General features: G+C 33.6%; 1 long non-coding RNA gene across 1 annotated transcript; it reads right to left on the bottom strand.

Annotated features, from left to right (window-relative positions):
• Positions 1-6,509: 6,509 nt before the first annotated feature.
• LOC149486534 (uncharacterized) lies at positions 6,510-7,392 on the bottom strand. The gene is made up of 3 exons (XR_016315968.1): positions 6,818-7,392; positions 6,637-6,698; positions 6,510-6,562 (listed from the first exon to the last, which is right to left on the bottom strand). It is a non-coding gene; the product is annotated as an uncharacterized LOC149486534 (long non-coding RNA).
• Between the last annotated feature and the right edge of the window lie 6,016 nt (positions 7,393-13,408).

Here is a 13,408-nt window from a genome sequence, read left to right as displayed (position 1 = left end):
TCTACCTTTTTCCAACTGCTAGTGAACGAACAAAGTGTTGGCCTTGGTTTATCGCTGTCTGCCTTTTTACTTCCTATTCGGTGAATTTTTTTAATTTCATTTTCTTCTATGTTAATTTGCAGTTCACTTTTAAAAATTTCTTGTAAATTTTTTAATAGTTGTACCGATGATGTTTCCTTTTCTTCTAATCCAAAAACTACAATATTATTATATCTCTCTCCTCTTTTTAACCCCTTACCGCATGAGTTTTTATTTTTTTCTGGAAAAAATATATTTGATAGTTCTCGACATGTACTATTAAGTTAGTTCAAGCAGTTTTCCGAAATCCGATTACTTTTCGAAATATGATAAAAAACTTATTTTTTCCATATATGGCATATTATGCAGTAAAGGCAACTAAAACCAATTGGACATAAATGGCATAATATGCATTGCAGTAAAGGCATCTGAAACTAATTGCCATATTTGGCATCGCATGCTATAAAGGTAATTTTTAGTCAATCCTCAGTTCGTAAAATAGAAGGTTTAAAAAATAAAAGTCACTATTTAATGAAAATATAAGATAAATTTAATGAGATCTGTTGCACTTAGAACTTCACATTTTACACAATACTTAGCAAATTATTATAGCAACTTACAGGCTAACTATCCGTGCCGCAGGGTAGATTCGCTTCGTCTCGTCTCTTCATTCCGTAAGATGAAACGATTTAAAGCAATTCCTATCTTTATTTAGACAAAGGTGTATGTTACATTTCTCACATTTTATGTAGGATTTACCTGAGCATCCATACATCTTACAGAGTTGGCGTTCCTGTGTGTATGCAGGCAAATGATCTAAACCGTCATTGGCAATTTCGGGTAGAGGTAAGTCTATTCGTCGTTTTCTTTTTCTTTTAGGTTCTTCTGCAGCCGGTCTTCCGCGATTTCGAGTCGGCGTATAAAATGCTTGGTTAGCTCTTGTTAGCGCTTCTAGTAATTTATAATCCAGCAATGGCATGTATTGTTCATGCGTTTTACGCCACAAAATCCAACTATTTACACATGTTAGATCGATCATATGGAAAAATATTTTATGGTACCACTTCTTGCTCCTCACTTTTATACGATAATAACCAAGCATGGAATCCAGAAGGTCAACACCTCCCATATAACGATTATATACAAGCACAGCTTTTGGGCAAGGCACATTCGCAAAAACTTTTTTCTTTCGGTTGAACCTTTGAACCTCTCCCTCGGGATATTTTCCAACATAGGTTGATGCCAAGTTGACAACTTTGTTATCCAACCAGGTTACCACGGATATATCCACGTCATCTACCTCTACGACCTTTTCAACGCTGAAGCCTCTACCTTTTTTTGTCATTTGTCCAGCATTTGGAAGATCATGGTTAGGGAGGCGTTTCCGATTTACAGTACCTAACGGAAGTATACCTTTTTTATGTAATTCAGCCATAAGCTGCAAACTTGTGTACCAATTGTCAAAGAACAATTTATAATTCATGTTTTGTGGAATACTGCTTGATAAGCGCATGGCTACATTACTGCTTACTCCCAAGTCAGTTTGGCCTTCTAAAACAACATTCGACTGTGGACCTGCATAGAGCTCAAAATCATATGTCAGCCCTGACGCACCACTCAAAACAAAAGCCTTATATCCCCATTTGTGTGGTTTTTTAGGGTTGTAGTTTTTTAAAGAAGTCCTTGCTTTTGTTGGTATTACTTGCTCGTCAATTGCCAAGTATTCTTCTCTAGGTAAAAGCAACAATCTCTCGCGAATTTTGTTTATAAGCGGCCTTATTCTTTGCAGCTTGTCATAATTGGGATCATTAATAGGAACAGTGTCCTCATTGTTAGTAAAATGAAGAAACCTCTTTAGTTCTTCAAACCGATTGCAAGTCATTGCATTACTTATAGGTGTGAAGCTAGAACAGCTATTCCAGTAATGACGAGTAGTAGGGAAATGCATGATAGACATATATATTAGTACACCTATAAACTTTTCAAGTTCTTTGCCTGTCATTCCTAATGCTGACCCTCGCGTTTGTTCCGAGTAACGACACATTTCTTGAGTTATATATTCAATCGTGTCTGGAGTGAATAAATATAAGAAGAACTGAAGAGGCGTATCCAAATCTTTAATTTCTTGGGGTATATTTTGATCTCCCAAAAAGGCGCAATCAGTTTCATTATAATTTACAGATTTGTCTTGCCAGTTTAAACGGACAGGTATATTTTTTCGTTTGGTTTGCGAACGCGATGGACCTGCAGCTAATGGATCAACAGAGGCCTGCTCACTTTCATCTGAAGAATCCTCATCAGAATCAGAGGGGTAAATAATTACGTTTCTTCGTCTCGTAGAATTCCCACTGGGTTCATAGTCTTGATCATCCGGATCATCCCCCGCTAGTTCATCATCATCATCTTCGCTTTCATTTGGTATATCAAGACCGTAGAATCGTATTGGATCCATTTTTCTGAAAAAATATCAAATACGCTTTACTGCATAAATACCCAAATCTGGCCGAATGCAAAAATAGCTACTAATGCATACAATGCCAAATATGGAAAACTAACTTTCATGTTACTGCATAGTATTCCACATTTGTCATGCTAATGTTTGGCATGATTTTAGCTAAACTATAACTTTTTACTTACATGTTTTCCGTGTTTTCAGACCTTTGATAGGCCTTCTTAGCACCACGATATGAATCTCGAACGAAAACGCGACACACGATCACAAAATAAATTTTAAAAACTTGCAAATACCAACGACAAAGGAGAATGGGCAAATTGGGCCTGAAACTTGGGCTAAGACCAATACACACGAAATATTGTTTTTGTGATAGATCATTACACATACCTAACGAAAAAAATAAAATAAAAAAATAAATCGACCGGGTTCTTGTACAGTCAAGGCAAAAAGTTTTATTTATTTGGCTATTATTTTGCGCACAATAACGGTGTTTTTAATTCGAGTGAAGTAAGTATAAATCTAAGTGTCACTGGAGTGACTGAGTTTAACCACAAAAAACGTCTAACTACGTTAAATTATAATAAACACGGTATAGGTACCTGTTACAAAACATAATATTAGTGTATTTCGCTTATTAGAAGGCTTTAGATTAGTACGTCTTTGTAAGTGAAAGTGAATAGGAGTAACATAAAGATATCGTCATTGTCTTACAACAGTTATTAATTGCAAAAAATATTATACACAAAGTAATAAAACTTGATGTGACTGTACATAAACCCGGTTGATTATTTTTATATATATATTTTTCCCGTAATGTATGTGTTATGATCTATTATAAAATCAATATCTCATGTGTATTGGTCCAACTCAAGTGTTCAGGCCCAACTTCCATAGTAAAATGCCCATTCTCCTTTCAACTGCCACCGACAGACTTTGACAGGTTATAGTTTCGTTATGCGGTACACTAGATGGCAGCACATGTATGTTTATTGAAGCTTATTAGTTGCCCGATCTGTCTTATGCCGTTAAGACGATACACGAAAAAAAATCCACTGCTTGGCGGGCGGAGTCTAATAGCTCGCTATCGCGAACGCGGGTGTGCGCGAAGTCATTCTTGCAAACTCGCCGCGCTGCCGCTGGCCGACTCGGGACAAACATGTATGGAGTCGTCATACAGTTATAATATTGTCATACATTTATTTAATTGTTGATTTATTGGTTTTATTTTCTTGCTTATAAACAAATAATCTTCTTTTTAACAACTACTTAGACATTATTAATTTAGTAAGTTGATGTAAATGTTCTTGGATTATATCCTGTAGATTTCCGCCCGCGGCTTCGCCCGCGTTTGCAAAGGAAAACCCGCATAGTTCCCGTTCCCATGGGATTTCCGGTATAAAAACTATCCTATGTGTTAATCCAAGTTACCCTCTATATGTGTGCTAAATTTCATTGTAATCGGTTCAGTAGTTTTTACGTGAAAGAGTAACAAACATCCATACATCCATACATCCATACATCCATACATCCATACATCCATACATCCTTACAAACTTTCGCCTTTATAATATTTATTAGATTATTATCATTTCGTAATGTTTACTTTATTACGAAATAATACAGGTTATAAATAATCTTTAAAATAACAAAAAATATTGTTACTCTGAAAAAATGAAATGGTACTCAATAACGCGGACTACTGAATTGATTTAGATAGAATTTGAAAGAAAGAAAGAAAGAAAGAAAGAAAAAACATTTATTTCAAGGACATTAAAAACCAAAACATTTACATAATAAACAACAACAAAAAACTTAAAACATAAAAAGCAATTATACATTGCAATTATTTAACAAGGTACAACTTAGAAAAGGAAAAAAAAAGGAGACAAAAAATTACACTAAATTAGTACGGTACGGAGTGTCCTTGAAAAAGGGTTACCAACTCAGCTAAATACTGTACGGCAGTAATGCACGCACAGCGCTGGTTTTCAGTGGCCCTTTATCGTTGTTGAAATTAGAGTGACCTCCATCCCAACAATAAAAAAATAAAGAATTACATATAAAAAAAAATTATAACAATAAACCAAATAAATAATAAAACAAAGTGCAGGAATAAACGAAATAAATTAAATAAACAATTATACGTGATAAACTATAAAGATAAGTAGGTACATAAATTGATTAGATATAGATAGATATAGATAGATAGATAAGTACATATATGTATTACATTTCTCATATTTATTCATTTGTTGCCACTAAGGTTGGATCTGTTTCTCTAGTAAAATAATAATGTATTTTTTCTTAAAATTCTCAACCGTAAGAAGGCTGGGAAGAGGCGGTGGTAAATTGTTCCAACACTTAGTGGCACTGTATTTGAAACTACCTCGAAAACTGGCAGAATGGTGTTTAGGAATCATCAATTTGGTCGCAGCTTGCCGCGTTTTGTACGTAGATTGATGATCACCGATCCAAGCCAACTTTTTAAAAAGGTATTGAGGAGATTCAGATTTTATAATATCAAAGAGGAAAGAAGCGAAATGGAGACGTCGTCTACTTTCCATGTTTAATAAACAGGCTTTATTTAAAAATGGCGAAATGTGCTCCCGTGGAGGAATGTTCCAACAGAACCGGGCACATGCGTTTTGTACGCGCTGTATTGCTCGTTTCGTTCGCGACAATATACGACATCCATACACCACATCCATATAATTAAATTTAGATAAGACAAGGCTGTCACAAAGCCTAACACGAAGTTCCGTATTAAGGTATTTTCTGATACGGTACAAAATTTTTAACCGATAGAAGCAGTTAGCTACAGTTACATTGATATATTTTTCAAATCGGAGATTTTCATCAAAAATGATTCCCAAATTTCGAGCTTCAGCAACACGTTTAATAACTTCGTCATTTATGGATATGGGAATGAGACGATTTTGTATGGAGCTGACTACTTTAGGAGTGCCTAAAACCATAAACTTGGACTTATTGGGATTCAGTACAAGTGAATTTCGTCTTGACCATGCGAATAATCATGCGAATTTGATGCTGACGTAGATATTACATCATGCCCAGAAATGAAAGGTACTATTTCTGAAAGAAGTTATAAACCCTAATTCTTCTCAGTCAAAGTCAAGAGTGGAAGATATCACTAATACAGTAAAACTGATGCGAAACTTTGGATGTTAATTTGTATATTTTTTTGTTAGTTGTTACTTAATCACGTCAAGACTACATTACCAATTTTGATAAAATATAGCTAATTGCCTGGATACTTTTTACTACATAGGATACTTTTTATCCGAACTGAACACTTCTGTGGGAAAAAACAGGATTCACGATATAACCTAATTCCACGCGGGCAAAGCCGCGGTCGGAATGATATTTTTTTAAATAAAAAAATTGTTTTAAAAAAACACAAGATATATTGACGCATGTATTTATTTTTTGCACTCTATTATAATTGTAATTATTCATTACAAATAATCAAAATAAAATAGCCAGAACAAAGTTAGGCCCTGGTAGGGTAGGTAGGCAGGTACAGCAATGTGAGACGAACACTGGCTTATTTATACCAATAATAATGTATTATAAACATTAAATTAAGTTTACAACAAAAATACATAATATTAGCTAATGTGAAAACGAATCAACCAATCATCCCACAACAATGAAATGTGCACACAAATATTCATCCAAATCGGTTCATGTGATTAGGAGGAGTGACTGCAGCGCCATCTTCCGGGCCCAATTGTGATTCCAGATCACCCAGGAACTCAATTTAATATACTTACACAAAATTTTTCGAAATGAAAACTCACATTACTATGTAAATATGAATATAAACCTGTTTTAGTACTAAGCAATTTCCCGCACAGGTGTAGTAAGTATAAATGAAATAAATATCAACATCAAATTCTTTATACAATATACTTATCTACCACCTACTAAGAAATGTAATTCTTGAAATTTTTTCGTATTTTTTAAAATATAATACTACTCCAATGAGCTCCTGTTCCATATTACGGCCACCATACTTCCACTAAGTTCACCATGATTTTTTATTTCTTTGCACTTTGTTGCTTTTTGCTAAAAATGGAATCATGCGATAAAACCAGTAGAGCGTTGATAACATACATTTTTGACTGAATAAAGGTACTTACGAAGGAGTGGGTTCACATTGTGAACAATCAGTGGGTTTATTTTCCTTCTGGATTCCGGATTTCTGAAAAGATTATCTATGCTATAAATGAAAAAAATCTTACACATTCGTTATGTACTTAAAACAGGGGTACATATCAAACATCGTCTATTATCATCAAATTTAAAATAAAACCAACTTACTTCATTAATTTGTTCCAATTGTAAGCATTCTTTTTCCTCCAACCTTTATGTTTCTTCTTCTTATTTTCTTTATTGTCCCCATTTGTCTCATTTTGTCTTATCGTGTTGTCACCCTTTGATACGATTGCGCGAGCGACACAAGTTCCCCGTGTGACGGCCGTAGCGGGAATGACTCGTGCAGCGATCGGGGTAGGAAGGTACAGGGCGGCTCTCGCTATATTGGCTGGTCGCGCGCTAATTTCAAGTATTTCTTGTTTATTTCAAAACCATCGCATATTTCAAAATTCTAAATCGGTAGACGTATAGGTTGTATGTTTTATAGTTAATATCCAAAAAGTCGTAACTTTACGTTTGTTATTTTGAAGATGCCAGAGATTAAAAAAAAATAACAATGTGAACTTTGTATTTTTTTTCTATCGAGAAAATATCATGGAATCATGTTTCTAAAACGGTAGACGTATTGTGTTACTATTGAACTTTCTTGTCAAGAATTTTCATCACGACAACTTTAATAATATAAAAATTACGAAGGTTTAAAAAGGGCCGTAAATGTTAGAAAAATTAATTCATCACCTTAAGGGTAAAATAACGTCATTTTTTATTTCTGAACGTTTGAAAATAAGTATCCACATTTGGGTAGCTATGCGGTAAGGGGTTAAATGTTCAATCTCTTTTTCCAGTTTTTCCACTTTGATTTTCAGATTTTTGTTTTCAGCCACAATAGGAATTAATTTTTCATCCATTCTGTCCATAATACTTTTTGTAATAGATTCTTTGAGTTCAGCATTTTGGTTCTGCATCTCAGTTTTCATTTTGTCAAACAACATTTGAAATTGGCCTTCCATTTTTGCGTAAAAGGAACGTAGCAAACTTAGAGTATATATTACAGTAGTATAGAGCGAGTGTATTGCACAAATTGCTTTGTGCACATCGTAGGCAGATGAGCTATAGATACTATATAGATGTGTGTGTGACAAATAGGGATGGGTAGGTATCAATTGCGTGTTGAACTATCGATAAGTTATGTAAATAAATATGTATCATATTAAGTAAATTTTATGTTCAAAAAGTTATTAAAGGAAAATATATGAATAAAGTATAAATATGTAGGTATTTTTAAATTTCTTTACCAACTGAATAAAGTTTGTTTATTCCATTTGAATATTTCTTGTATTAATTATGAGTACTTTAAAAAAATATATTTAATTGGAATATCAGAAAAAGTGAGTACTTTTTAAATAATAAAGTTAATAAAATAAAAGATCGGGTTTAGTGCTATTTCTTTAATAATAAATCAAAAAATAATAATAATGTTTTAAAAATGTTAAAAATAAGAAATAATTAATAATTTAAAATTATATTAATATTAAATAATATTTTATATAATAACAATTTTTTTATTTAATTTTATCCTTTCTACAATCAAAATCTTCAAAATCAATTTAGCGGTTCAGAAAATATATCGTAACATTACATACTTTACATTTACACTATAAGTAATACATTCGCATTCATAATATTAGAAAGTGTATCATACAAAACACACCACAAATTTATTCATAATACATTTTTAAAAGAGTATTAATTTTAAAGTTAAATAAATAATTTGTTAAAATATAGTTCTTCTAGTAAACTTTATATCGAGTACAGCGTTGGTCAGGTCACATCACTACGATCACGTGGCGGGAGTGAGGCGCGCGAGCGAGCCTGCGCGTGTCCGCTTCCCACCTCCCCTTCACCCCTGCGATGCTAAATTTATTTTCATAAAAATAAGTATAACAATCGACTTACTGATGAAATGTGAAACTGGATTTCAATTTTGTGTATTTTCTAGTATCGTTTTTGCAAGATATAACTGCACATTCCACCATGTTTATTCCTAGATATGAATAAAAATCAAGAGCAACGCACTTCGTCAGCGCTCAACCACGACTACGAGCGCGCGCGGCGGGAGCGTCGTGTTGTTCCCACCTGTGCCTACTGTTCCCACTTGGTTGTTCGCACTCTATAGATACTATCTATACTCTAAGGTAGCAAATATTTCCTGGTTGGCAACACTGATACTTGTCACTTCAAATGACGTTTGATGTCAAATGTCAATTGTCAGTGGTAAATGTCGTTTGATAGCATTTTGATATTAGTCAGTTCAATAAAGAAACGAATCTTCAATGGCGGCCAAAGCTGACTTTGACAGATGGTAGGATCATCAAAAAAGAAAATAAAAATAACGTAAATTGATAATTATTTTATTAATTATTTCAAATTGTTTGTTGACAAACTTTTTTGTTATTGTATTTGTGTATTTATATGAATTATCATATTTACGTATACAGAATGTAATAAAATCCCCATAATACTTGTAATAAGCCCATAAAACTGAACAACTTTTCCCAAAGAACATATTTTGTCAAATTCCAATAAAACATTATTTACTTTCGCAAATGCATAATTGTCATTGTAAATTTATGATAAAAACTATTATAGGGAAAATCAAATACATTTTAGTGATTTTATTTTTCCATTTCTTTTTTGCATACCGTACGGCCGTGTGTGAGCGAGAGGGAATGATAAGCGCCGCCATTGAAGATTCGTTTCTTTAAAGAACTAACTAATAGTAATATTGTTATTCTAACCTGTGAGATTATGTTGCGCTTCGTATTTTCAGTAAGATCGAGTAATCACGCGATATTTATTATTGATAACACTTCCCCGTGATTAATCCCGTGTCGGCAGGACTATAAAACTAGTTATCGGCGGACCTAACCGTAATAGCGTACTTTGGAGCGACAAATGCAATCTGTGAGAGCGATATTCGAGTGTGGCTCCGGGTCTACCCCACTCTGCCTAGTACCATAGGAGAAGAGTACACCAAGGCGAGAGTTACTAGAGCCATTACAAAGACGACAGGAGTCTGTTTTGCCATCGACCTAGCGTTCGGGGCATTTTCAGAGATAACGCTGTGGACCAGCGCAGAAAAAAGAAAAAGTGAAAGAGCGAAAATTGACCACATAGACACATTATTCAAGACCAACGGTTTCCCAAAACCTTGGTACAAATTTTAATATGGAGAGGGAACACGAAGCAGACCCCCCTATGGAGGACGCGGAGCAGGATCCGCCAGCATGGCTACGGTGGTTCGGGGTAGGTAACAGACGGAAAGGACCGGTACACCCCGTATTTATACCACAGGCGCCAGCAGCACAGAGAGAAGAGGCAATACGGGCAACAAGGGCGGCACAAGACCTAGCCGCCCAACTAACCCCATTCAACCTGGACTCAGCAGTGTCCTTTCTCAACGTCCGAATGTACGAGCAGAAGATCACAGGGCGATACAGAGCGCAATGCGCTAAGATCTTAATGCAGGAGATGGACAGGCAAGGGCTGCGAAACCTGCGTAGCAGAGAGGCAATAGTAAGAGGTGGAGTAGAGCTACACATAGAAAGAAAATTGCTAACGAGGCCCAGTTGGACATATAGTGGCATACAACAAGTGAACAAATTCAATAAAGCCATTAATGGAATTGCCGAACGAAGACACCCATGGTTCTATTGGAAGACTCAGACAATACAACTGAGCTCTCCTTTAAACTCGTCCGGTCCCTGGCAAGAAGAATCATCTTTCAGAGCGTCACATATTCTGGCTCCGTTGGCGATAACTGCCGGAATAACTATAGGGTTGGCAACGGCATTTTACCAACGACTATGAACCAAGGAGAGTTGATGCTTGCTATCGACACCTCAAAAAGTTCAGATGCCATCCTAAGTCATTTACAACAGTGAATGTGAACAATAAAATATAAATATTAATCAATCTAAGTCAGTGTATTTTTTATAAAGAAATATAATCTATATTCTAATTCTTTCGGCATTACTGAACTAAAATAATGCGGATATGAATAACATAATGCAAAAACTTGAAACTGCATTGGCTGCGTCTCGCCGGTTGATATTACAAAGGCTAATAAAAATATTTTCGCTTTAAATGTAGTGAGAATTTATTTAATGTACAGGTAGAGGAAATGCTTGTATGCGCTATTTTAAGAACCGCAAATATAAAAGCTTTTTGGCGTTATTTCACTGTAAAAGTTGCCCGGAATCGGTCACATAAAGCAGAGAATATCTACTTAATAGTAGCTATAGGCTAAATGTATAATTTAACGTAACAAGTAGGTAAATAAATAGATATTAAGTTATATCTAAAAAACAGATTTTTGAAAATAAGCAGATATTGTCTATGTCGTTTATTACAACATCTAAGAGATTTTTTCATATAGGTAGTAGTTTTTGTTCACAGAAACATATTATGTTCCGTGTGTTTCGATCGCATACAATCTATACTAATACATATTATAAAGCTGAAGAGTTTAGGTATTTGTTTGAACGCGCTAAACTCAGGAACTACCGGTCCGATTTGAAAAATTCTTTCGGTGTTAGATAGCCTTTTTATGGAAGGCTATAGGCTATACATCATTACGCTAAGACCAACAGGAGCGGAGTCACGCGGGTGAAATCGCGAAGCGCAGCTAGTTTATTATATTTGTTTTTTTTTATAAGTGAGAAAATTCGTTGCTAGCATCTCGCCGACTTTAGTTACTAAATTACTTTATTATTATGAATAAGCATTTTAGTTTTTATAATAAATAAATATTTAATTATCGCTTAGACTTTTGTCATTATCTTTGAATTTAATCTTATTATAAGTTACATATTGTCTTTGCATATAAGTCACTTTCAATTCTATAAATAGATTAATTAAATAGTGTTATTGCATTTATATTTTAAAAGTACGGAACTGGAAACTGTATATTTGACAAGAGTTCAAAACTTGACGTCAAGTTGTATTTACATGATTTACATGAATATTTTTTTTTTAATCTTGGACGAATTTAATGTAGTATATCGAAGTCTATCAGGCATGTAACTCTAAAAACCAACTTACGGAAGCAAAAAAAAATACTTTTAGATAAAATTTACTACCGATTGATGAATTATAGGTCTACCAGAATCTGATGGCATATTTATATTTAAGAAATAAAAGATTTTTATGTGGCAACTTATTTGACAACTATCAAATTGGATGTCAAATTATTTGTCTTTTTTGCAGTTGATGAATAATTTTTAGGATGTTGACTAAAAAATCTTCGGAAATGTCGAAAAAGCCGCTGCGATCACAAGCAAGAGGTGTTGTTTATAATGTGTATAGAAAAACATTCGATGAAGAAGGGTCAAACACATCACAATTTTCAATTTTAAAGATTTTATTGGTAAATTGGACTTACCCGTTTTGATACTATAAATTAAAAAATATTATATGTAGGTAACTATAATATTGTTTGTTGATTAGAATATAATTTTATGAAAACTTATTACAGGAGTTTCCAATACGGCTATTCGTCAAGTCCAAGCTGTCCAAGTCAATTTTATAATGTGTGTCTGTTAATACTTACGAAAATAAACATAATTTTATTTTATTTTTATTTTATTTTATAAAAAATTATAAGCAGTTTTGATCTACATTATCATTATATCGATATTTTCACATGGCATACTGGTAATGAATATACAAATATAGGTATGTGTAAATAATAATATGTATTACCTGTATAAAAGAAATTTGTATAATTGTATAGTTGTATTATACATGTAAGTATGTACTTACATAATATTAAGTGGATATCTCATTATTAAGTACAGTATTGTCCACTTATGTAATGTGAGTAATGATATTGAGGACAAAATAAAAAATAAGCAGTATCAAGATCGTTCAGTCCATTTTCCCTAGGGTTGCACACTCAAAATTTTGATTTCCCTAATTGCCATCAGATTCTGGTTTACCTATAACTCTATCATACACCCATAACTTGCGTAGTGCTCTATCTTTTAATGTTTATTATTATTTACTATATAGTTATATACCTACGTTGGTTATGACACAATATTTATGGACGCTGAAAGAGGGTCAAATTTTATAATGAATATAAATATTTATCTACTAATTTGTACCTAGTTTAAAAAATTACACAACTCAATTCATTATAAAGAATATTAACATTGAGAATAAGTACCATTGTTACGATACTTATAAAGGAAAACATAGCACATTATGTTTATGGTGCTAAACTTTTATTGGGTAATAAAAATATGCAGATTTTCTTGAAGAAGACCCATACACAAGTACACACAAAAGTTACATTGCAGATACTAACATAATAGTCGTAGGTAATAATTATTTTGAATCATCGTGATCTACCATTTTCCACCGGTTCGGAAAGCGGTTTCTACAGAGAAGTGCCGGCAACTCACTTTGTATAGCTCTTTTAAATCCTGTCAATATTACAATACAAATGCACGAAGTTTCGTTACAAGTAAACGCTCTATAGTGTATTAGGTCCATATGTATGGTTTCTACTATCCGCAAGTTTCCTGCGACTTAGAGACAGATAGTTAAATATTTCCTCTGCTATGTAATAATCCAAAATCAACTTTAAATTACAATGAGTCATTAGTCATTACGGATTCATTATCACTAATAAGTATTATCCAGGAATCATTTTTTCATTCCAAAACCATTTATCAAATAGCGTACTTTTCC

This window comes from Colias philodice, chromosome 8 (genome assembly GCF_061535455.1).
Source record: "Colias philodice isolate Cphi_HAF_F1 chromosome 8, ilColPhil1 Martin Lab GWU primary, whole genome shotgun sequence".
NCBI lineage: Eukaryota > Metazoa > Arthropoda > Insecta > Lepidoptera > Pieridae > Colias > Colias philodice.
Note: the sequence above shows the minus strand (reverse complement) of the source record. Positions and strands in the feature narration are given on the sequence as shown.